Genomic DNA, 27,097 nt, shown 5'->3' with positions numbered 1-27,097 from the left:
ACTGCAAGGAAATGGCACTAATATCACAGACTTTTTCCCAGCTAGGGTAGGATACGGGGTACTGGATTTGATGCACTGTGTGGTCTTGATATGAGTTATATTTTTAAAGATGTCCGTTTGTAATTCTCCTGGAGCCTGACAAATAGGACAAGTGCAGCTTGATTCAATTGCAATTAATGCAGTTCACATACTCCACACACTTCAAGACAAGTTAGGCTAAGGCCCCGCTCCCAGAGTCAGCGCGCCCGCACTGCAGACAGCCGGTGCGCTGACATACACAGACCGCGATATGCGGTCTGTAGGGAGCGTGGGCGGGAGTGGGAGGTTTGACAGGGAGGGGGGGCGTGGCTTGAGCGGAGGGACCCGCTACTCTCCCCCCTCCCTCCACGGACTCGGGCTGGAGCTGCTGATGGTAAGCAACACACACACACACACAGGCACTCATATATACACACACACAGGCACACACACACACACACAGGCACACACACAGGCACACACACACACACACAGACAGAGGCAGGCACTCACGCACTCATACACACACACACAGACAGAGGCAGGCACTCACGCACTCAGACACACACACAGACACGCACTCACCTGCTTTCACTCCACACTCCTCCCCGCTCCCCGAAGCCTCTCCTCCTCCCGAAGCCTCCCCTCCCCATTGGCTCACAGCCACACCACGTGACGCGTCAACGCTAGGGATCACCATTTTCTTGTGTCCCATAGCGGCTGACGCGCCACAGCGTGTAGTGCGCTGTGCCGCCAGGGGGGACCGGGACCGGCTCAGGAGGATTCCCCTGCTGGTGGGGAACTCGCGTGTGGCCGCCCGCGCCAACGAGCGCAGCGGGACCGAGGCCTTAGCTTCTATTTGGACGATTGATTATGACTAAGGCCTGGGTACCGCTGCGTGCGGCGGGCGCGCTACTCGCCATCTGATTGTATCCTCCCGCGCCGGTCCCAGTCCCTCCTCACTGCAGGGCTTACAACACGCTGTGACGCGTCAGCCAGCAGGGGATGCAATAGAATTGTAATCCCGAGTGCCGACGCGTCACGTGGCAGGGAGATGGAGGGGAGGAGAGACTTGCCATAACACGAATGCTTTACATGGAAGCCAGTTAATGTACTGTTATACTGATTGGGCACAGTGGTGAGATTACATGAAGGCAGTTGGCTAATATCAGTGAATGCCTGCAAATGTATTCACATCACTTTCGTTGTGACATCTCCCGTTCCACTAACTGTTGTTGTACAGTGTCCTAGATATCATTAATGATGAGAGTTCTTCTTCCACCACTTTCCTTCACTAATCGTTAATTTGCCTGCCTGGAGAGGTGTGTGTGGCGTGTGTGCTGTGCATTCTGTGAGCTGCTTTGTTTTATTTGAGTTTTGGCCATGCCCCCCCGCTTGCAAAAAGGCTCCCTACGGACCGCATATAGCGCTGAAGTGCCCTACGCGCGCCACCTGTATGCAGTGTGGGCGCGGCAGCGGGGCCTTAGCCTTATATTGGGGAGGGGGGGGGGGCGGGGAGTTGCACATTAATTAGTTCATATATTTTCTGCTTTGTCACGGTTTATCACCATGAAACAATTGTCTATATACTGTTTGTATTCTTAAACATCTTTTACAAATAGATTTAGGGGCTTTTCTGCTGTAAATGGCTACTTCAGGCTTTATTGAATTTCCCCCTTAGTTTCACACAATCTTAGTGTTTAAATCGGAAACAAAGCTTCTTCTGTGAATTCAGAAGCGTTGGGACAGTGGTACTGAGAATAAGGCCACACTTATAGTGCTGGCGATGGCGGCACGACGTCGCGTCAAAACAAATGTATTGACGCCGTTGCGTGCACCTACAGTAGGAGCGATCGCTGGAAATCACTTCAATTTGATTTTTACAGCGACTGCAGCGTGATGTCAATGTCGCCAGCACTATAAGTGCGGCCTAATACGGTCAGAAATGTTCTAGATATTTTTGTAAGCTTTCAGTTCAGTATAGTTCTTTCACGGTTGCTTATTACTTTCAATGACTGAATTTAGATTGCATAATTCATTTGGGTTTAATTGAAAACAGAGATTGTTGCTTGAACTTCAGCAGTATTAAAGTTTTGATGTTGCAAATCTGTACCGGAAATTTATCCTGAGAATTTGCGATGAGGCTAAGACTGAATCTTATTATTAGTTCTAAATAATTTTATGACTATTGAACTTCTTCCTACCTTTCTAATGATCATAGAATTTGTGATATACTAAGCAGACAGTCCCTTTATCAGCTAATATTAATTCCTATGAATCTAGTGCGTGCTCCAAAAATAACATCCTAGAAATACTAAATTGTAATTAATATTTAATGAAACATACTGTATAGCCTTGGCACTTATCCCAGACAAATTATTTGTAAAATTGAGCTACTTTGTCATAATTGGCTTTGTTTACTTGGTCATGGGTCAATTGGCATTGTCTGTTTGACTCTTGTTATTGTTTGTATAGTGACTGACGAATAGTAATGGTCCTTTTGGGACATTCAGTTGTAACTTTATTTGGGGGGGGGGTCTAAATTTCCAATTGGTTTTGTAAATATAGTTCAATAGTTCTTGAGCTATTTTTTTCCCCCCAAAACTTTTTGGCATCAACACTTACAAACACGGGTACAACAGTGTCATCGGCACATGACATCATGATATCAGTGGGTTCAACCTGGTGTTGGCCATTAAGGTTTTCTATTTAGGGATAAGGGCGGGGGGGGGGCATGAGGGGAGAGGGAAGGTAGACGAACAAGTGGGGGGGGGATAGGGGGTGTTGAGGGGCCTCAGGGGTTTTCGATCTCCTCCCACACCTATTTTTTTTTTTTTTTTAATATAAAAAATGTTGAATGAATACATATTAAAAAGTTTGAGGGCAAAACTAACCTTGTTTAAGTGGTGTAAACAAACCGTGGTTTTATTAAGTGATATAAACAAATAGCCTTTGATCAAAACAGACCCATGTTGCTACAGAATGCACCAGACCAAGATTTGAGCAGGTTGTAAAGCGTATCAGACATTTTAAATGCTTACACCTTCCAGGCCAATTTATACTATATAATACAAGTGTGACGAAGCGGCCTGTAGGTGAGGTCCGTTAAGAATCCACACATGCATTTTAGGGTGAACCAAAACATTGAGTGGTTTATTTCTCCACAAAAAACAAAACATTGGGCACACTGTCACTTTAAGGCAAAACACAAAGCATAAAAAGAAACCCTACTCCACTTTGGAGACTAAATAAACAGTACAGGCCCTAACTATCTGACTGGCTGGATAGGCCAGTTACCAGTCCAAAACACATACTATCAGGGAACAATGTATATGAAAGTCTTATCTTAGTATGCTGGTCCGGCGTCTCCGGTTTCTCCAGGCAAACTTCAGATGCAGGCGTTGCAGTCCTGCTGCTCCCAGGAAGTCTCTTGCCCTATTTCTGTGCAGGCTTCTCTGCGGGGCGGGGTTTTGGTTTCCCCACTGTTCCCAGGCAGATTTTTATTTTCTACAAATGTTATAATTGTCTGTTCTCGCTGCTAATAATAAACTTTTTTTTTTTTGTTCATGAGAAAGTATAGTAAATTTGAGGTTGATTTTCGATTTTATTTTTCAGTAGCTTCTACTTGTATATGGTTAAATATTTTATTACAGCATACTTCTAGTTGTCATTGTATCCCAGTGTTATAAGCTGTCCACTTACGATGAAGTATAAGGGCACAAGATTACAGCAATTCCCCATGTGTAAACTAATGGCTATTTTTCTGCGTGTGTTTCCAAGGATATGATTTATAATGCCATTTTTAAATAGTTTTTTTTAGTGATACCCACTTGACGTTGTCATCAACACCCAAAACTGCATTCTATTTGTCAGAGCTTAAGATAACTTCTCTTCAAAAAATGCTTATAACAATGAGGCAAATAATATTTTTGATTTTTTGCAGTAGTGAAAATAAAAGTAATGTTGATTTACTGGATGAGTGAGTGATCATATAATCTCTGGGGTTTTGTAACGGTCGTGCTCGCCACAAATCGGGACCGGACCGTGGGGCTGAGGTGGGGATCTGAATACACTGACCATAGACCACGAAACCGGTTCTGGATTGCGCAGTTCGTAGTCAATTGTAGCTGGTTCAGGGTTGGAGAAGGCAGGGTAATCCATGGACAAGCCCCGGTCAGAGTTGGAGATATCCAGGCTGAGGTTTGGCAACTGGTAGGCTGGTGCATAGCGCTTCAGCTAGCAGCTGAAGCGCGGGAATGGCCTCTGCGCGAGGAGCGGGAGCGGCCCATGATTAAGGTCTCTGCAAGGGGTGAATGCAGCAGGTCTCGGGAACAAGCCAAGACTAGCACTGGGGATCCAGCGCTTCAGTACAGGAACCAGGAAGCAGAGCTCTGCCTGGGGTGAATGCAGCAGGTCTCAGGAACAAGGCAAGGCTAAGGCAGAAGTGTTTGTGGCAAACACAGTTACATGCAAGTGAATCTTGGTTTATGCACAGCAATGAGGGAAAGGGAAAGCCCAGTATAAGAAGGGCAGATAGCCAATCCCAAGACAGGAGTGTGTGGGGAATTCCTCCAATGCCAGAGCAGAGAGATAGAGCTGCAGTGATTGCAAGCACAGGTGATAGTGCTTGCAGATCCAAGGGGAGAAGTGTCTGAGAGCTCACCAACTCTGCAGGAGTGAGCTCCAGCCAAACCCAGGAACGGATTCTTTACAGGTTTGCTGCTGCTGGTAAACAATCAAGATTTACAACCGATTTCAGCAATACACCTGCTTGACACATCCATATCATTCAACAGGATTTCACAATGTCCACACCATTTTGGTGAACGTCTAATGAAGTATTAAAACTTTGGATGAGGGAATTATCTTCTATTCATTGCATTTGAGGCGGCAGAACAAGGGCTTAACAGATATTCAGACTTAAAAATGAACAAATTAAATAAAACATTGTTCTGATGAGCTTGTAGCATAAACGTATTCTAAATACCGAAAGCTTGAGTTTGCATTGTGTTCTGGGAACGGAAACTGTGTGCTCCCTGTATCTGGCAAAGGAAAGAAATATAATTACTGTAGCAGTGTGCTCTCTAATGCATATCACTTTTCACCTTAATGACACTCATATTATGCTTAAAATATAACACTAAGTGAATTTATTGCAACAAATATTTTTTTAGTATGTGATTTTTGTCCATGATACGACTTTGTCTCCTGGGGGAAATGCCTCTGCAAAGAAAAAGCAGCTCTTGCTAAATTCCCAATTGTAGTATGTTAAAATAGTGAGGTAATGTAGCAATAAAGATATTCTGTTACCCCCAAAATACCTTCTGAATGAATGGCCAGGGACTCTATTTGTATTTAAAATAAAGAACTGTCTGAAATGAAGAGGAATAGTCAGGTACAGTATATAGTAAACCAAATTCAGATGTATAAAGGGAAAATATATACCTAATACCATATAAAGTCAGAAGGACTTCAACCTTTGAAAAAAAACAAAACATAGTTTGTGCAAAAGAATAAACAGGTATTTTGTAATGAAAAATAACATTAATAGAATAAAGCCAGCAAAATCTGCAGGGCTAACATATTTTATAGTTTGATCATGTTAACACAGTGATTCTGGAGTATATCGTCAAGAATAGCCAGCTGTGGGAGACCTGGACGAAATGCAAATTTAAATTTAAGCTCACAACACCTCATTCCCAACTTACACCAATTCATAAAAATCCGAAATTTCCCCCTGGCTGTGAGCCCAGACAATTGGATCAATTCAAAGCAAAAAATATCAGAGCGGTTGCCGACCTCTTGAGTTTTGGGGAGTTCCTGAGTTATCAAAATTTACAAACAAAATATGAAATAGTAGGGCTAAATGTCTTCAAGTACCTACAAATTTGGCACTTTGTTCAAACACTATCCCCAACATTGGAATTTCCCCCTCTCACTGGATTCGAGCGGCTCTGTACAGAAACAGGCCACCAGAAAGTTCTCATAACACAAATTTACGCAGAATTGGAGAGGGCCGCAGAAGCCTCCACACACGACTGTATGCTGCATTGGGCAGCAGAATTGGACATAGTTATAGACCGAGAGGACTGGGAAAGTATCTGGGAAACAGCTGCAGGAACTTCCATATGTACCACAATCAAAGAAAAAATATATAAAATATTGTTTCGCTGGTATCTTACCCCAGCTAGAATAAATCAAATCTACACCCAGGCGTCCGATCTATGCTGGAGAGGCTGCGGTCAAAAGGGGGACATGGCCCATATTTGGTGGACATGTCCGGAAATTCAGAAATACTGGGAAACAATACAAAAATTAATTGAAGAGGTCATAGACCTCAAAATCCCTATTGATCCGTTGACCTACCTGCTGGCCAGGCCCCTAGAAAACTTGGACCGACCAACAGGTAAATTAATCTCCTTCATTCTCACAGCGGCTAGATGTGCGTTGGCGGCCGCCTGGAAGAAGGTGTCTCCCACCTCAAAACAAACGGTAAAAAATAGGGTGCAAGAGGTGATGAATATGGAGAAACTATCAGCTTTTCTGAAAAGATCTACTGACTCCTTTAATAAGACATGGGACCCATGGCTGACCCATATGGCACCCCTACGTCAATAAACCATATAAGAAAAGAAAGAAAAATAGCTCAGAGGCTTTAGCGACAGAGACTGAGGACACAGGAAGCAATGGGCCTTCCCCCCCTCTCCCCCCCCCCCACCCGCCCTCTTCTCTCTTTCCCCCTTTTTTTCTGTTTTATCACTCGCGTTCTCCGCGTAGCCCCTGGAGGGTCAGGGGAGCGTTGTGTCTTTCCCTTTCTTTCTGGTTTCTTTACTGATAAAAAGGAGGAAAATCTGTATTAGGCTGTATTAATGTTTATGACTTGAACACTGTGAAATGTCTAAATGCCTAATAAATTTTTTTGGAAAAAAAAAAAAAAAGAATAGCCAGCTGTGCGTCGTCCCCCCCCCTAAATAAAAAAAACCCATATATATATGGGAGGTCCTGAGAATAAGGTTATGAACCCTTGCATTAAAAACAAATTGTGTGGAAAGTTTGGGTTAAGTACATTTGACTGTTTTTTGCTGCAATGCAGTGCTGTACACACAAGTGATGAGCAAGTCACTGACAGCCAGAGCTCCATATTTTAACCCAATACTTTGTGAAGGATAACCTCTAAGCATGTGGAAATAATTTCCATCACAATTTCAATTTAATGCTAGGTTGATCTTGTAACTCTATCAGCACAATGTTCTTGAACAGGGCTCAAAATGCACTCACTGGGGACCAGTGGAAAATTGGGGGTTCCATTGGGTGCTGAAAAGACTGGCCGCATGGAGAACCGCATTGGAAGACAGAGCTGTCAGTCTCCACTCTGCTTCTCGTAGTTGCACCCCACAATTCTTTGCATAGCTCTATTCACAAAAGGGAATTTAACTTCAGTCCCTTTAAACTTGCCCGTCATCCGCCATAGGGGTTCAGTGCTGGAAAGAACATGGCCGCAGAAGAATCACAAATTGATGGGGCTGTAGAGGCAAGTTATATTTATTGAGTCCTGTCCTTGAAGAACTTTTTAATGTGACTTTTTCACAATATTGCTGAAAGCTAGATGGACTTTTGTTTGCCTTTGGGGCACAATTGCACGGAAACTTCCATTGACGTCAATGGGGTTTTCCGTACAATAGTGCCGTAATTGGCACAATCACTGTTTAATAAAAATAAACCTTTTAAAGTGCAAAGCCAAAATGGTAGAAAAGTCGGTGATTATGGTTTCATAATGGCTAACCATTTGCAAAACACTGTTACATCAAATTGTGCTTTTTGAAAAGATTTTGATTTTTTTTGTTTTCCTTATGTTGCATCAAAACCGTTGAATCCACAATTAATTAATCTTTATTATGGATGTTTAGATTATATTAAGACTTCAAAAATAATTCAGTGGCAATATATACATCACAGTATATAACGAAGATTGTTCTTAGATTACAAAATGATAGATGTTACATTTCGGTGTATTCCCATGTATATGCCATGATACGTAGGAAGTCAAACGGCAAGATAAGGACAGGTGACGGGTAAACACGGGTCGAATAGAGACCGCCCGAATTATACCAGTTACTACCAGTTACACTCTGACACCAGAGCTATGTAAAGTTAACATTATTCTGTTCTCATTATTACCGTTACTTATGTCACATTTTCTGTTTTCAGTTATAAAAAGCAAGACACTGTTTTTTAAATGTATTATTTTGACCTACACACAGAGCCAAATACCAAAGAAACATTTCAGTACAAATTTAGATGGACTATTACATTGTATTGTAATAAATATATAAAAAAAAAAAAAATCTTCCACATAATTAAATAAGTTGAGCTTACAGCACAGATGTCAATAATTCAGGGAACCAATGATAAAGCCCCAAAAAATCATGCTAGTATTCTGGCCAGAATGATGGACTATTAACCCAATCACTGCCAAAAGCATTGCAAAGAATCCTACGACTTCAGGACATAGGATTTGTCAGGTGACTGAACATATGAATTTGAAGTGTAATTATACAAGTGTTCTTTCTATACATTGGTTTTGCTTTGTGTAGAGTTTTTTTTGTTTTCTGTTGCTTTTTTAGAGTGGTCTCACCATAAGCATACATATGTACAGTGTTTTTCAGAAAGGTCTTTTGAAAAGGACATTCGCTAAAAATGTTGCAGCCAACCTATACGATTTTTAAACAATGACAAATAGTGTAATTCGGTTTTGAGAAGAAGTTGCATGACTAGCTTCCTGTTTATTTGTTCTATCGCTTGTTATGTTCCTTCCTCATTAAGCACTGTACAGTACATTCATTTGTATTTTATAACAGAGGGCACACAGCACTATTATACCATGTAAAATAAAGCACCCCTATAAAACAAATGTACATGTGATGGGATAGATATATATCTATATCTATCACATCACATTTTAAGTTATGGTGGGTGAAAAAGGCAACAAAAAACCTCCACCGTTGGCATATAGCCAATAAAGAATATTACTTGTGAACACTTTCACATGTCTTAGGCACGTTCTATAGTGCCGGGCGGGTGCTACGCTGTGCGCGCGCGCGCGGATTTTTAGTTGGCTGACGTTAGGCAGCCTTTCTATAGAAGGGCCGCGCACGGCAGGGACAGGGGAGCAGACAGGCAGCGGCGAAGATGAGGAAATTCATCTTTTTTCGTGTGCGCGCGCGCGTGTTTGCAGATGTAAAAAAAAAAAAACATTTATTAAAGTTTTTTTTCTTACTTTCACTCACACAACCCATGCACACACAACCCATGCACACACAACCCATGCACACACAACCCATGCACACACAACCCATGCACACACAACCCATGCACACACAACCCATGCACACACAACCCATGCACACACAACCCATGCACACACAACCCATGCACACACAACCCATGCACGCACACGCACACACACATACACACACACATAAAAACACACGCATACAAACACATGCATACAAACACACACACACATACAAACACACATACAAACACACACACACACACATACACATACACACACACACATATACAAACAACCACACACACACACACATATACAAACAACCACACACACACACATACAAACACACACATACAAAAACACACACACACACACACACACACATACACCTTACCTGCAGCTCCCGGCCCTATATACATGAAAAGCACGCGGCCCGCGCGTTCGCATAGGAACGCTGTATATTACAGCTTTTAGACAGGTCTGCAACCCTGCCTTTCACCATTATCACCTAGCATACAGTGCTCCCACTGCAGCAAGAGATTCATTTATATAGCTGCTAGGTGATAATGGTTGAAAGGCCCGGTTGCAGACCGGTCTAAGACATGTGAATGTGCTCACAAGTGATATTCTTTATTATATATACATACTCACTCTCTCTCTCTCTCTCTCTCTCTCTCTCTCTCTCTCTCTCTCTCTCTCTCTCTCTCTCTCTCTCTCTCTCTCTCTCTCTCTCTCTCTCTCTCTCTCTCTCTCTCTCTCTCTCTCTCTCTCTCTCTCTGTGTAAAGATTAATGTATTACAAATAATTAACAATTAAGCTAATCAATATTCATTGTAGAGTTAGAGTACTTAAGGCCCCCTACAGGTGTCCCAAACTACTACGCCTGATGAAGCATCAGAGTGTGTGAAACGCGTTGCGAAGTTATTATTGTACAGGACAGACACTTTGCTGCTCAGTTGCCACTAACCTTCCCACGGAGCCCTGAGTTGCTTTCACCTAGCCAGCTGCAACAGGGGTAGTGTTTCAGCTGTAGAGACACGGAGATTGCGGTGGACTACTCCTTGTGGGTATCGCGAGAGGATGCAACCCGTAAGTAACATCGGAGTATTGCTGAGCCAGTTGGTCGCAGCGAGTGGGACTGATCTGCTAGCTCGGTGTCGACCCTTTGGTCCTGCATCAGCTTGTCAGACGTTTCTGTACCTTTATTACTGGATTAATTTTACTTCACATGTAAGTTACTACTTGCAATTGTTATTGTATTTTTAATACATGAATCTTTACCCTTGGTGTGCTTCTGTGCCTTTTTTTGCATGGTTATCCGTCGTTGGAGCTTCTCCGCAGTGGATCAAATGTAGAATTTTATGAATAAATAAAAACTTTCAATATACATTGGGTGGGGGGGGGGGGGAGTAAGTAATTGCAACCAATCTGTTTAGGTCTGGGCACTATTTTTTAAACGTTTTTATGCTGGTGTAAATATTGAATCCCCTTTGTGTTTGCTAGTAAGCAACCACAGTATTACAGATCTGTTCTGTGCAAAGATTTGTTTTTTTTTATAATCGCTGGTGTGGTTAATGATGGATATTCCATCCTATGTACATTTACAGAGATGGGTTTCTAGTTAGCGGTAACATAACACATATTTCTGGATGTTTTCAGAGGTCTGGGCACCATTCTTTATAGGCAGTTCTCAGTTGAACACTTCTTTTTGATGGCTTCCTGGGAAAATCCTTATCCTTGTAGATACGTTTTAGAGTCTCGGAGTCTGTTTGGATACCTGTTGATCTATTGGTATGGGTGAAATTGACTTGTCATACATGTTTTAGATTACAACGAATATTGATGTTTGTCAGTAAATGACGAGGTTCTTCCATCTCTTCACTGTTGGAAGGTCTGCCGCACATTGCTGTTAAATGCATGTGCCACCTGCAGGAAAATGTTTCAATTGGCTACAGCAGCTTTTTACATTGACTGATATTAAAGCCCATGTGACATGCTGTGTTACTGTTCCAGATATTGCAATGTGAGACGCAAAATAATGTCTTCTCGTTGGTTTCTAATCGGCAGAATTTCCAATGCCTGCGTCGTGCTGAGGCCAAAGACTATATAATAAATACATTAATAGGAATAACAAGTATTGCCTAGTTCTCCCCTGGGATTAAAAACATATTTATATTACGGTTTAGAGCTGCTACTACTGTTGGTAGGTTTGTCTTCCTAATGCAGTTTCATGCATTGGCTTCAGTAATGCATAACAAGTTAATACTACTTGAACGATAAGCCTTTTTCTGAGAAAACATAAGCACCGTGGTGTTTACACTGCGGGTTTACGATGTATTCTTTTATTGACAGCTTTAATGAGTTGGGAAGATGTGACTGACTTTTATGGGATGTTCAAGAAACTTGTCCACCAAGGAATTTCTGGCATTGGCAATATTATTCTCCCAGATTAATGTGTTCTTTCTCATGTTCGAAGGACTGCAGTCCACTCATTTCCACAAGTGTCTGGGAAGGGAGTTTTGACATGAAGTGCAAAAAAAGGTAATCTGTTCCATTCAAAATACAATTACGTTTATTAGTAGGCCATTATGTGTTTGTTATTCATTATAGTAAGAAAAAAAGCTGCCATGTGTGAAAATAGATATTTCAAATTTAGATGGCAAATGTGCAACACATTTTAAAGATATTATACTTGTATAAAGTGCTTTTGTCCCAATGGGTCTCAAAGCACTTCTCAATTACAAAGTAAATGTAAAACTATAATAGACCCCAAACACAAGATGCAAATATAGTATCTAACAAAACACGGAATGTAAAGTTCAGTATAGAAATGTACGATGGTGCATTCATTCAAATTGGGGCATTGCTTGCCTTCCGAGGAATAGAGTTCCAAGGAATAGGAACAGCATAGCTAAAGGCTTGGGCCCCAAAGGCTGTCAACCTTCACCTGCAAATCAAAGTGAGTGGTGATATAAGGGACCTATTAGCTTCTTCAATAATTTAGACACAGTCTTTTCAACCAGATTTCCAAAGGGGCTGGATCAGAAAACATTTAGGAATAAAAGTGCCAGCAGCCTATTCTAATAATTTTGGACACATTTAAAAACTTGAAAATATATTTCAACATTTTATAAGGATGTATAACATCTGTACCGTATATATTTACGTTTTCTTTACTTACAAGTGAGTTTTAGTGTAAAATATGACACTTTGCTCCTGCTAATTTCATACTAGCTGCTTGGGCAGCGGACAGTCCGAGGGCCACATAAAGGCCCTTCTCCCCGCGGGCGACCAGTTGAAGAGCACTGGCTTAGGCTCTCAGTATGTAGGGCTTTAAATGTCAACATGCCAATCTTGAAAAAAAATGTGCCACTTTACAGGCAGCCAGTGCAGAAAACAGAGTGTCATATGGCAGGAATTGGTCTGGTTAGTTAACAGCCTGGCAGCAGCATTCTGTATCTGCTATGGGGAGCGTAGCCCAATTCCTAGGCCTGTTGTTGAACACACTGCAGTATTGTTTTAATCTGCCGGCGAACTACCACCACTAGCAGTCTTATCAGGTTTCAACTTGAACCAACATCACCATCATAAGATCATTAAACACATTAAGTTCTAAAAAAAATGTCATTAAGATAATTAAATCTCAGTACTATGCCATCTCCTTAATCCTGGCTTGAATGGATCATTAATATCATGGATTGACAGACAGGCTTCCATTGGGTAACATTCAATTTCTCCGTTACCTTCCATAGATACAGGCATACCCCGCTTTAATGACACTCACTTTAAGTACACTCGCGAGTAAGTACATATCGCCCAATAGTCAAAGGGCAGCTCACGCATGCGCAGTACGTCCTGAACAGCAATACCGGCTCCCTACCTGTACCGAAGCTGTGCGCAAGCGGGGAGACTATAGAGCCTGTTACAAATGCGTTATTTACATCAATTATGCACGTATATGACGATTGCAGTACAGTACATGCATCGATAAGTGGGAAAAAGGTAGTGCTTCACTTTAAGTACATTTTCGCTTTGCATACATGCTCCGGTCCCATTGCGTACGTTAATGCGGGGTATGCCTGTAAAAGGTTTCATATAGGCCTGTAGTGGCAGACGCTAGTGAAACAAATGTCTATTTGCTTTATCAGCCCCATTTTTACACAGGTAGAGACAAAGCATTGGTTTTATTGCAAACCTCTCTTGCAGTGCAAGGGTTAAAGACTCAGCACTGACATTCACAGTCTGTCTTTTTATGTAGCGGAAATGGTGGTGGCTTCTGATGTATTATCACAGGCCCACAAATATCAAAGTTACAGTCCTGTGCATTTTTATTTTTGAAAGATTTCCTTAACATACTATTCAATGGGGTGTCTGTTACCTTTAGTTCTTTCCCTGCTCACTTAATTCCTAAAAATGAAGTTCGCATGGTTACAATAACCCTCCCACTTTGTGGACTGCAAAGAGTTTTTATCAAATATGACGAGGATAAGACCATTCCTCCGAAAGTCTCTTACAGCAACACTGCTACTTCACAACTTTTTTTTCTTCTTTTTCCTTTCCCCCCTTTATTTTTTTCATTATTTTATGTAAAGCGCGTGACCATGCATAATTCTACATTCTTACCTAACCTGGCAATCATTTGGTGCTCTATCAAAATCCTGATTGTGTGCCTAACATATATAATGGCTGCCTTTCATTTTCAATGAATCCATCAGTCAGTGTAGCTTGGCAGCTACAATGTATCTTGATATTCGAAGGTAACGTGATTTATAGTTACAGCTTACAGCTCAAACTGGTGGGAATATTGGCAACAAATTAAAAAAAAGTGTGTGTGTGAACAAACAAAAAGATAGGAATCTTTTTTTGCTGTTGGTACATTACTTCCATCCCTGGAGCATACATTATTATATTACTTTTCACAGCTAGTTTCTGGGTACCTTCTATTTTGGTGTGCATGTGGTATTATCTGTGTGATAGATATCTATCTATACTGTATATCTGTATCGCGCAAATCAGATAGATGATAAACATGCGCACCAATAGTTGTATGTATGTCTGAATATATGTATATATATTTACAATTATGCAGTCACATGCTTTACATTTAAAAAATGATGTCACACAACGTCAAGTTGTTATTACTGGAGCTGCAGTGGAGACATGGAAGTTGCTGGGGAAGAATCAGGACAATGCTGGGAGACACCACACTCTGCCGCCGGTAACACTTGGGCGCAGGTAAAATGGGGCGAGTGCATTTGTCGAGTCATGAATGTCACGTCAAATGTTTCGCTGCTTTACGTTTGTATGAAAAACAGCTCCGTGGTGTCTGTCAGGTGGGGTAAGTTAATAAGCAGACATTGTGAACACGTGTGTTTGTCTGTTTTCTCATTTTATTTGGCTTCATCAGTGTGCATCGCTTTACAAGATTAGAATAGGAGGAGTATAAAGTACAGACCATGGGGCTGAGCGCAGCCAGTACCTGATAATATGGGCTGAAGGAGTGACTCTGTCACCTCCTTGTGACCTTGGGCAAGTCACTTTATCTCCCTGTGCCTCAGGCACCAAACAAATAGACTGTAAGTTCTACCACATCATTAATTATTAACTCCCACTGACACTCCACAGATCGTGAGCTGGCGCATGTGGGGCAAAGACACTGACTAACATTACACTCTCCCTCATCTCGCTCCAATATTGCCTTATTCATGTATGCAGACGCCATGATAATAACAGCACAATGCATTGAACTTTTCATCATTTTTGTACTGTATATCTTTTATTAACCTTTTTAATAATAGAAATAATAACTTTATTTCATGTAGCGCTTTTCTCCCAACTTGATTTAAAGCGCGTCACAGTTACAGTATAGCGTGCGGTACGCAGCACATAGGAAAGTTATAGACGCAGTCCCTGCCCCGTGGAGCTTACAATCTCTGATTTTGGTGCCTGAGGCACAGGGAGATAAAGTGACTTGCCCAAGGTCACAAGGAGCTGACACTGGGAATTGAACCAGGTTCCCCTGCTTCACACTGTCGTCGTCCTCAGTCAGTGTCTTTACTCACTGAGCTGCTCCTTCTCTCTTCTCCTGTTTTAATGCGCTTATGACGTCCGCGGAACATCACGTGTTGTCAGTCGTGTCACTCTCTGAATGTCACAACGTGGCTTCAGTTATAACTTATTTTGTAGTGTTTTTTTTTCATTATAATTATTAAGGCACTTCTGTTTTTTAAGCAGTTGTAACTGCACTGTAGCTTATACGTAGCACATACAGTGCTGCGTACATTGTAATCCTTCAGTGCACTGCAGCTTATGCATACAGTGCTTACATTTGTAACCCTTTTAGGCACGGCATGCGTGGCACGCATCCCATGCTATTGGCTATAGTGGTGTTTTATTTCCTCTTCTCGATATGCAGTGGAAGAAAGACAAGACAGCAATATATTGTTAGTGTAGGATCTGTGGAGAGGGTTACCTTGACGTGGTTGCATGCTTGAAATGTTTTGAATGCAGTATTGGGGCTTCCTTGTCTATTATTGTATACTTCAGGGCATTATCCCAGTAGCACTCCAATTGACACAAACAAATATACATAATGCAGTGGTTTTGGGTTTTGAGCCAAGACGTTGTTTGTTATTTTCTTGAGGAACAGCAGCTTACTACATCTTCCCTGTCTTGGTCATGGAATAAAGGGCAACTTTCACCCTGGTTAGCCAATCATAAATAGGGTGTCATCAGAACACACACATGCCACTGACATAAGGGGAGCACTTAGGGACATAAAGTACAGTATCTTCCCCACAAGATACACTCAGTTAAAGTTTATTCTACATTATCCATGGAAATAGGCTACTACCGTTATGCCCAACATGATAATTTACTTGGAGAATCATTTAGGTTGAATATTTTATAAAATACAGCTGAACCCCGTTATAACGTGGTGTTCAGGGGCCACAGAATGAGAACGCGTTATAACCGGGACCGCAAAAATAAAAAATAATTATTTTTTAAAAAAATGGCCGCCGCTTTCATGGGTTCTGCGAGGCCCACCTGCACGTGTGTGTGTGGGTGGTGTGTGTTTAACCGGAACTCACACCGCGCTATAACAGGGTTAAGCTGTATGGAGAGAGAAAAAAAACGCAACAAGTGCTAGCTGTTACTTTAACTCATTGGCAGATGTTACGAGTGATATCTCTTTACGCCAGGGGTTCTCAACCCCCACCAACCAACCCAAACAGGTCATGTATTCAGGATATCTCTGCTTCAGCACAGGTGACTCAATCAGTCTTCTACTGAGCCACCTCTGCTCTGAAGCAAGGGGGGTATTCTTAAAACCTGAACTGTTGGGGCATCTTGAGGACTGGAGTTGAGAACCCCTGCTCTAAGCCTTTGTACAGACATTGATTTAGTTAAACTTTCTAGTAACCTTATTGGTGCTTGAGACATTTTGTTGTATGTATGTCTTTAAATAGCGCCATTAATGTACATAGCTCTTCACAGCAGTAATATACGTGACAATCATATAAATTAGTATTAATAACACAAATGGGGGATGTGCTTCAGACATAAATGTAACATTTAGGAAAAGGAGTCCCTTCTCCTAAGAGCTTACAATCTAATTTCTTGGTAGAGAGAACGTACAGAGACAGTAGGAGTGCATTCTGGTAAGTGCGTCTGCAAGGGGCCAAGGTTAATGTATGAAGTGTTAATTATCAGCCTTGGAGCTACTTATATGCTTCATTAAGCAAGTGTGTTTTAAGGTGGGTCTTAAAGGTGGATAGAGAGGGTGCTAGCTGGATATTGCGGGGAAGGGCATTCCAGAGGTGCGGGGAAGTTGGTGAGAAGGGTTTAAGGCGGGAGAGGGCTTTAGATACAAAGTGGGTTCAGAGAAGACATTGAGGGGTGTAATACCTTTTTTAGGGGACAAAAATGAGTATTCTGTATAAATAAAATTAGTGTGCAGAGCTTTCCAAAACGCATAGATTTGTTCTTCATGTAGGTCTAGAAAGCTGTGCACACTATAATTTCATCTATGAATGTACTAGATGCGAAAATGTGTCATGACCAAGTCAATGAATAGATGACAATGAATGTGCAGGGAAACGGAGCAAAAATGCTAAATCTCAGCAGGCAACTGTTCAACCTGCAAATGTAATTATGAAAATCATTTGCAAACACTTAAACTTGAAGAAAAAGTCTTACTTCACAGCCATGTTTTTATTATTGTTTGTTTAGCATAAATTTGTGTTTTTATCCTGTGACAAGAAGACTGACTAGATGTGAAAGATAACTGCACTACATTTGTATTTCATAAAAGCACAATAGGGACATAGTTACTGCATACAGTAGTATGGTGGAATCTGAGCATAATGAACTATATCTTTGATGCATTCTGTACAATATATTTAAACATGCAGGGCTTGCTCCACCAGTCCCTTAAAATTGCCCCTCTATCACATGGTCCGTACAGAAGAACTGCGTTGGTGGCAAAGCCATTCACCGCTCTGATTTACAAAGACATGCCCCACGATGCCTTGCATAGAGCTTTTAATGGTATTGTGGGGCTCAAGTTTGCCATTCACCGCTCTAGGCATTATGTGATGGGACTTTCAGAAGCAGTGGTGGATGTCATTGTGGGGTGTGATTATTTCGTGAAGCATAGTTGTGATTGACTTCTCTGCATTTGACTGCAACTCTACTAGCTTACTGCATGATAGGAACGCTCACTTGACATCAAGGGAAGCTCCGTAAGTTTACAGCCTTTCAGTCACAGTTAGGATCTGGGTGTAGGAGTTATGTACTGTAGTAATGATGCTGATACATTGATGTTTTTCTTCCTTAAAAATAACTTTATATTGATAAGTTGGTCTAATACATTTATCTCTCTATTACATTCACTGAAATACACCGTTATTACTATAGTACTATTATTTTTACGTTTGTACATTAGGGCTTTTTCACAGCTTCACTATAGCAGTGCAGAAAACATAGTTTATAATGCTGCCCACTTCCTGTTTTACAGACTTGTGACATGTAACCGTGTTTGTAATACAATGAGTCTCAATCTATGTAATCATGAAGTACATGGACAGAACAGTGAATTCATTATTTGTTTTTTTTTATGGATTAAAAAGCAAACATTTTTAAACCAGGGGAGCGCAATCTTTTCCCCCTGCGCCCCCTGCCGGCTGTCCTGCTTTCTGCGCGTCCCCCTCCCTCCTTACCGGCGTACCGGCACCTGGGCGTCATGACTGCACGTTGCCATAGCAACATGACGTAATTTGTGGCCGCATTGCCTTGGCGACGCTTCACCAGATGCCGGCTGAACCACGGTAAGTTAGGTTTACAGAGGCTGTCGCCGCTTCCCCGGCACTTAATTTAAGTGCCTTCGGGAAGCGGGGGGGGGGGGGGGGGGCTCTGTAAACCCAGCGCCCCCTGCAGTTAATCTCGCGCACCCCCCAGTTTGCGCACCGCTGCTGTAAGCAATTGAAATTAGATCGTAAAAAGCGATGATGGTGAGTTTTGTAACTATTACTTAAATTAAGCTATGATGAAGGTTTGAATTGACTTCAGAAATCAAAGAATGCGATACTTTGTTGGTTGTGCTGCCATTTATTGGACCAACAGATAAATCATACAAGCCTTTCTGCTCTCAATTGGATAACTTCAGAAAGCCATAAAGGTATGCCATATTTGTGTATATATACTAGTTATTTATTTTTGGTACACAAATGTATCCTTTTTGCATTTAATAAGTTTGACCCGCATTTAAAACCTACCTGAACACCATTTCTATGAGGTGGGGGATTTTTTGGTATGCACGCCCCTGCAGTGCCTTATTTAGTTATTGTGGCATCTAAAGAAATAGTTAATTCTTAGTTCATAAATAATAATATTCTTGGGCCATGGGTACTGTGAACATCTTTCAATGTCTTAGTTTTCATTTAGTATATTTAACCCTTTGACTATATAGATGTTGGTAACAGCAGAGTTCGGTGCTGGCAGAGATGATGAGCAAAGCTGAGGTAACTCTTGTTTCAGAATGGGACGTTTGGTCGCTGCTGTTTTGCTGCAACCACATGACCACTGTCGTTGGGCCGCAGAGGGGCCCTCCGCTGCAGCCAATCCGCCACTGGAACCCCGGCCGCCTCTAAGCGAGGCTAAACTTTACCAGTTTTGGGGTTAGTTTTAGTCATTTTAGCAGTTGGGGTAGGGGAATAACTTTATGGGGTCTTAGTGCTTAGGATACGGGGTTTTAGGGTAAGGGTTAAGCTTGGGCACTTAGCGACAAAGCAGACAATTGAGTTTTAAAATGGGCTGAGTTTATCACATAATTATTTAAATATTATTATATATTTTTGCTGTTGGAAAATGTATGGACTATGACTATAAATTCTTCCAGAAGGTGGATTACAAGGTTTCGACTTTGTTAAAAAAAAAACAAAAAAAACCCCTTGCTTTAAAGATTAGTATGATTGTTCTTTTTCATCCTAATCATGTTTCATTTAGTGGCCATTACAGCACTGTTGAAGTCCTGGCAAGTTTTTGGTTCTTGAGGCCTGAATTTGGAAAACCCTGCTGCAACAGAAGAAATATATATATGTAACTAGAGTAACTTTCCCCACGTCTGTCAGATTTGTGGGATAAAATGACTGCTGCAGACCGTGGTGAATCTTCCCGCTGAGTAAATGCAAAATCTGCAGCTCAGCCTTCAACGGGACCCATGGAATATGTGCTTCCTGCGGCTTAGGAGAATAAGTCTTATTACATCACAATGAGTTAAGAATTCAGTGCTATTCGGTATTTGTACAGCTAGGATATTCAATCGAAATTCACATGTAATTATTTTTTTCATTCTGATTGAGCCTCCTGTGCTGAAGCAGGGATATTCTTAACCTGACCTTTTGGGGTCCCTTGAGGGCTGGATTTGGCCACTCCTGCAATATACCAACCATTGGAATGGTAGAAAATATGTTTTCCCGTCATTCCATTTCTTTATAGTTGTATTTGCTAACTAGGGCTGCATCTTTGGAAAGGTTTTCAGAGAACCTGCTGATTACTTCGTGTTGTCACATTTCAGCCGCTGAAGATGAAAGGTTCTTGACTCAGGTGTCACTAGGTATAACCATCAACTGTGAGCCAGACCTCTCTTAATCATATTCAAACGCTAAAGTGAATGCATGCTTCAGAATTCATCAAAACCTGAAACCAATGTCGCAGGCACACGACAACAACATAACTGTGAAAAGTTTTAACCCACTATTTGTCACTGAAGCCTCTAGTGCATGGGTGGCCAACTCCAGTCTTCAAGGGCCACCAACAGGTCATGTTTTAAGGCTATCCCTGCTTCAGCATAGTGGGCTCAATCAGAAAGACTGAGCTACCTATGCTGAAGCCGGGATATCCTTAATACCTGACCTGTTGGTGGCCCTTGAAGGCTGGAGTTGGCCATCCCTGCTCTAGTGCACTGAATTGCTTGTATTTCGGATGTGGAATTTAATTGGTTGTACAGTATATCCTGCACTTGCATGAGCTCTTGGCTTATTTAACCCCAGTCTGATTTTAAATAGGTATAAAATCGCAGTTGTAATATCAGAATGTGTTTTAACTATAGAAGAACCAAGCTGCTGCTTGTGTATCTGGCCACTTTGTCTAATTTAACAGGCTAAATATATATCTCTGGTAGAGATGTATTGTGACTATTTTGTTTTGCTATGATTTGTGGTGTGCTCATAACAAACCTGCACATTCTTTAGAGGGTTATCTTTGCTGTCCCTTTTAATTATGAGTCTGTTAGCAGGAGAAAGTGGAGGCAAGCATAAGCAAAGCAATCTTTTTGAGTCATGATTTCCATAAGTTGTGGAAACTTTTGTAAAAATACTTAACATGGTTTTTGTATTGCGGGCGGTAATGCAGATGACTAGTAGCTGTATTGGTGGTGCAGAAGTGTAGATTGATTCGTTCGTGCTGCTTTTTAATGTATCATGAGAATTCTTAATAGAGAAAATTATGGTTCACATCACTTTCAAAACCTCCGTTATCTTGTGTCCACAAGATCTATTGTATAAGCAACTCAATTGTCTATATGTTTTTTTTGGTGAAGTTTAATTAAAAAAAAACAACTATTTATATGAAAATGAAAGTTGGGATAAATTAATGACTTTTTCATGATTTGATTTCTTGATGCAATTAATACTTTGAGTGAACAGTAAATGTTAATTCTATATGCTCCTCTAAAATATTGTGTAGTGAGACAGATTTTAAGAGACAGATAATATTGATAGAAACTCCACTTTATAGTTCCGAGTAATGTTTTTCCTTCATTTATTAGTGGTTCTGTTCTCTGCAGTTGATGGCTACAAATTGAATTACTGTATATAGCACCTGAATCAGAAAGGGACATCATTCTGTTGCATTTGATGTACTCCCGTGGTGTAGTAAGTACTACATTGAATTTATTAAATATATATTTTTTAAGCTGGTCCTTTTGTTTTATAGCAGAGACTATAATAGGGTCTGATTTTGTTAACCTTGCTTTCTGTTGCAAAGGTCATTATAATTATGCATGCTCTGTGCCTGTCATATAATTTAACGAGGGAGCAAGATAATGCAGTAAATCTTACCATAATCATCAGATTAGTCATTCAAATATTTGTAAATTTTAATGTATTAAATCTGACAGTCATGAGTTACATGTGGCTCTGCGTGACACTATCTTGGTTGGTCACTGTGACAGAGAAAGACTCCCTGATCCTAAATACTGTATGCAGACTGCCTGTGAGACCGTTTGTGTTTCAGGTACTGTACACGTGGAGCTGCAGAGCTCATTTCTCAGCTTTAGGTGCACTGGATTAATTACAATATTAATGAAATGCTCGTTTTCTTTGGATGATCGGACTTACTGCTCCTCCTGTTCTGGTCAGCTGGGGGAAAGTCAGTCATGTTATTGCTACTAAAGCGATCACATGTCTGCAAATGCTGGCCGTCTGGTTTCACTCTGGTGCCACCGGCCTGTTAAGGTGACCCAAGCTGCTAGACCTACGTGGGCGCACAGGGGCAGGGCTCGCGCGCGGGGCAGGGCGCGCATAACCTGTGTCTGTAAAATTGCATTGAATTTATTGACCTGGCTGCTGTACAACTGATTTCTACTCTGAGTCCTATAACTGGGAGGGAAGACTGTGATGCTAGTAGTATAGTCTCCTGAAGGACCAGAGACTACCTTTATCTTATCTCTGTAAAATATCAACTTTATGCTGTTCTCCCTATTTTTCTCAGGTTGGATGTTGTTTTTAATTCGTCCTGAAGCAGAACAAACTGATTGACCAAGGTTTCACTCTGTGATACCCTTAGGGGATAAAGTGCACCAAACAGATACGGTATATACTCAAGATGAATATATTACAAATCCTAATATAAATACTATCTAAAGTCCAAGACAGTGCAGTATAATGTAAAGGGGAATAAACTCTATGCCAAATGCAGTCACCCAACAATAATCCAAATTGGTATAATTAAAAATCTATATATATATAAGTCTCAAATAATGTTTGTGTGTGTATGTCTGATGGACAGCTCATTGGCCTGCGGGCCAGGCAGGGAGGAGCCAGGCAGGGAGAAGAGACACACACGCACACTCTCCTCACACCGTGACCGCCTGCGCCTCTGACCCACACCGCACACCGTGAACACACACACACACACCACCCCCCCTGTGTGTGTGTGTGGGGGTGGGAGGACAGTGTGTGTGTGGGGGGACGGGACAGTGTGTGTGTGTGTGTGTGTGTGTGTCAACGACAGTGTGTGGGGGGACGACGATGACAGTGTGTGTGGGGGATCGTGTGTGTGTGTGTAGAACACTGTAGTGGGGGGGGGAACGGAGCTGCGCAGGGGGGGGAAACACAAACAGGGAGGGGGGAGCGGAGAAACAGACAGGGGGAGTGGAGAGAGAGGGGGGAGCGGGAAATTGTACTCCCGGGCAACGCGGGTCTCTCAGCTAGTACAGTATAAAGTATCTGAAAAGTTTAAAATGTAACATTAAAGAGAATAAAATGTTTGTGCTATTATCGTAGGCTAGTAATAGTCAGATGAGTCCACTCATTGGCACAAAGACCACCAATCTAAGAAAAAATAGTCTGTGTATGTTGGTAATTGAAGAAAGGTGAGTCTGACACGAAGGCGTTCTTAAAGTAGATATTGTTCAATAGCTCAGCATGCAAATAGGATTAATCGTTCAGCACTGCTCTTGTGTGATAAAGATCGTCCCTGGTATAGATAAATAATCTCTCCTAACGCAATAGTATATATACTTTAAGAAAAGCAGTATCCCTACTTCATTCTCTTGTCTTTATTACTCATGCATATTCAATTTTTCCCGCGCCCTGGCTGTATGTTCTTGTCAGCACTTTCCTGTTATCTCCTTTCTGTGGCTTAGTGTAGGAGGCTGGATTTGCAGACTTGGGTTGGTCAAGGAAATCTGTCGCAAAAGTATTTATATTCAGGGAAGGTCAGTTGTCCATAGACCTTATGCAAATCTTCAAACTAACACTACGCTGCATTCAAACATTAACCCATGCCTTGCTGGGTTACACAGTCATCATATTGCTCAGACTCTCTTGTAGGGGTCTGTTTTGGGGGTCTTACATTCTCAAGTTCAACAGTAATGATAAAATAAGTTCACTTATCCATGAAGTAACGATAACACAATGCAAGGGGGTGCAGCAACACAGCGGTTCATCTTCTCTCTTTTTAATTTTTTAATTTTTTTTGTTTCAATCTTTTTTTTATTGGAAATATATAAACAAAGATACAGGGTTGTCATGAGCACATGACTAGTACTGATACAGATAATTTCCAATAAACATTTTTCCTTTTTTCCTCTGACACCAAGGGTTACATCCTATGGAGGGGATAGAGATGATGATGAGGAGGGGGGGGAGAAGGGGTGAGACTAACATATGGGAAAGGGGGGGGGTGAGGGAGCCCCCACGACAAGGACCTAGGCCGGCCCCGGGGCATGCGATCCAAGCCATGGATCCCAAGTCTCTTGGAACTGTGGTTGTTTTTTTATGGAGCATCGCTGTGAGCTTCTCCATACTCAATACCGCGTGGATCCTTTTGACCACCGTGCCTCTAGCTGGGGCTTTTGTCTGCTTCCATGCCACAGCGGTAGATCATCTGGCGGCTGTAAGAATAGATCAGCCTGCACAATGGTGTGGGGACGTTTTCGATAGACTTGCCAAGCACGAAGGTAAGCGGGTCCAAGGGCATCTTCAGTCCCGTGGTCTCTTGAATTAGTCATCTGAGTCATGGACCAATATCTCTGGATCTCTGGACATGACCACCAAATATGGGCCATGTCCCCCTTTTTGACCACATCCTCTCCAGCACAGGTCAGGTGCGCCGGGGAAGATCTGGCTCAGCCTAGTCGGTGTCAGGTACCACTGAAATAGAATTTAGTAAATATTTTCTTTAGTTATTGTACAGATAGATGTTTTGGCTGCCGATTCCCAAACATCCTTCCAATCGTCTTCATCTATTGTCAGGTTTAGGTCCTCAGACCACTTTTGCATGTATCTTTGGGACGGGGAATCCGATGTAAACTCCAACACACTGTAGATCTCGGAGATCAGTCATCTCTGGTAGCTGCCCATGATACATAGGGACTCAAATTTTGGTTAGTGCGGGAATTTAGAATTTTGGGAGAGTGATGGGAGGAAGTGCCTGATTTGCAGGAATTTAAACAAGTGGAGATCTTGGAGCTGATGTTTATCTCAGAACTCCTGGTAGGAAAGGATCTGCCCCTTCTTCAGCAGATCAGCAACCAGCCTAATATTCAGGTCCTGGAATTGACCGAATTGTCTTTGTGAACACCCGGGCGGGAAGTTTTGGGTTTCAAAGATGGGGGTAAGTTGAGAGGGGGATGCTAACAGGCCATATTTCCCTTTGGTTTTTAAGCCAAATGTCCCACGTACATCTCATTGATCCCAGATCAAACTTCCGTGGGCCTCCCTCCTTACCCCCGGGGACCAGAGGGACAGCGGGAGGGGGGACGCGTAATGAGACTCTATTGAGTCTATTGATCATGAGGAGGTCGGATCGTAATTCCAGGCTACTGCCTGCCTCTCTTTTTTAATTTTTTAAAAAAATTATTTTTTATTTTTAAGTACTATTTTTCTGTTGGTTGCAATTGAATTGCCACGGGGCATATCTTAGGCCAATAAAACCATGCTTACATTGAGGTGAGAGTTGCCATACATGATCTTGTCTACCAGGATAGGCTTCAAGGGAACATCCTCAAGTTCTGAGACCTTCTCTGGCATGCAAACCAAAAGGTAACAAAAAGACACTCCATTCTCTATCATTGCAGCTTAACGTGTGTGTCTTTATTTATATAGCGCAATTAATGTACATAGCGCTTCACAACAGTAAAATGTGACAATCATATAAATAACAAATACAAATAACACATAATGGGAAGAAATGCTTCAGACATAAAAGTAACATTAAAGAAAGAGTCCCTGCTCTGAAGAGCTTACAATCTAATTGGTTGGTAGGAAGAACGTACAGACAGTAGGAGGGCGTTCTTGTAAGTGCATCTTAAAGTGGCCAAGGTTTATGTAGGAGGTGTAAAGTATCAGCCACGTAGCTATTCATATGCTTCATTATGTATGATCATTCATATATTTTTAAAGTTCTACACTCTTCTGCCCCTCCTTACATCTCAGCCCTAATTTCTCGCTATGCACCATCCCGACTCTTGTGTTCCGCTCAAGGATGTCTTCTCTCTACCCCGTTTTGTATCTAAAGCCCTCTCCCGCCTTAAACCTCTCCCGGACTGCCCCACACCTCTGGAATGTCCTTCCACTCAATACCTGACTAGCGCCCTCTCTATCCATTTTTAAGACCCACCTTAAAACACACCTGCATAACGAAGTATATGAGTAGCTTCGTGGCGAATACTATACACCTCATACATAAAGCTTCGCCCCCTGCAGACGCACTTACCAGAATTCCCTCCTACTGACTCTGTACGTTCTTCCTACCTACCAATTAGAGTGTAAGCGCTTTGGAGCAGGGACTCTCTTCCTAAATGTTACTTTTATGTCTGAAGCACTTATTCCCGTGAGCTGTTGTTTGTATTTGTTATTTATCACGTGTATTATACTGTGAAGCGCTATGTACATTAACGGCGCTATATAAATAAAGATATAGAAATATAAATGGAAAATGCTTCACACTAATAATATAAACAAAAATGATACAACTACCGGTGCTCCTGGTCCAGGGATCTGTGTGGTATTCCAAAGTTATAGATAAATGGAAGAAGCAAGGCACTACAGATTTATATAAACTTAATTTATTGCCAGTGGTTCGACGTTTCGGCCTCGCCAGGCCTTTTTCCGGAGCAAATTACCATTTACCATCATCTTTGACGAAGTTTGACTAAAGTATTGCACTTGCCAAATAAAACATTGCATGAGCCCTCAGACACCGTCTGTGCCTAACTCTCGATTGTTCCGACAGGCATCTGCTTACCTCCGTCAGTAAGATCCCCTCTGGACTTGCAGACATCCTACAGAAGCTGTCTGCTCCATGGCAAAGGTGTGCTACTCCTTTTGCTGTGCTGTGATAACAGGCGATAAAGTGTGTTAGAACAGCGTGTAACACACACAGCACAGTTGTCATGGACTGGAGAGCTTCCATAGAACATCTACATGTCCATAGAGGAGACGACTATCGGAACAACCGCAATTCGGGCAGTCTGACAGGACGCTTTACCTTATTTGA

At 41.8% G+C, this 27,097-nt stretch overlaps 1 protein-coding gene across 11 annotated transcripts in view; it reads left to right on the top strand.

Annotated features, from left to right (window-relative positions):
* The window catches only part of DTNB (dystrobrevin beta), a 339,918-nt gene that overhangs the window by 13,862 nt on the left and 298,959 nt on the right, over window positions 1-27,097 (top strand). Inside the window, exon 2 of one of the 11 annotated variants that reach the window (XM_075595321.1) lies at window positions 21,642-21,747. The exons of the other annotated variants lie outside the window; for them this stretch is intronic. The gene's annotated coding sequence lies outside the window, so the exon portion shown is untranslated. The remainder of the gene's footprint in view (window positions 1-21,641; window positions 21,748-27,097) is intronic. 11 annotated transcript variants of the gene reach the window in all.

Source organism: Ascaphus truei, chromosome 4 (assembly GCF_040206685.1).
Source record: "Ascaphus truei isolate aAscTru1 chromosome 4, aAscTru1.hap1, whole genome shotgun sequence".
NCBI classification, from domain to species: Eukaryota; Metazoa; Chordata; class Amphibia; order Anura; family Ascaphidae; genus Ascaphus; species Ascaphus truei.
Note: the sequence above shows the minus strand (reverse complement) of the source record. Positions and strands in the feature narration are given on the sequence as shown.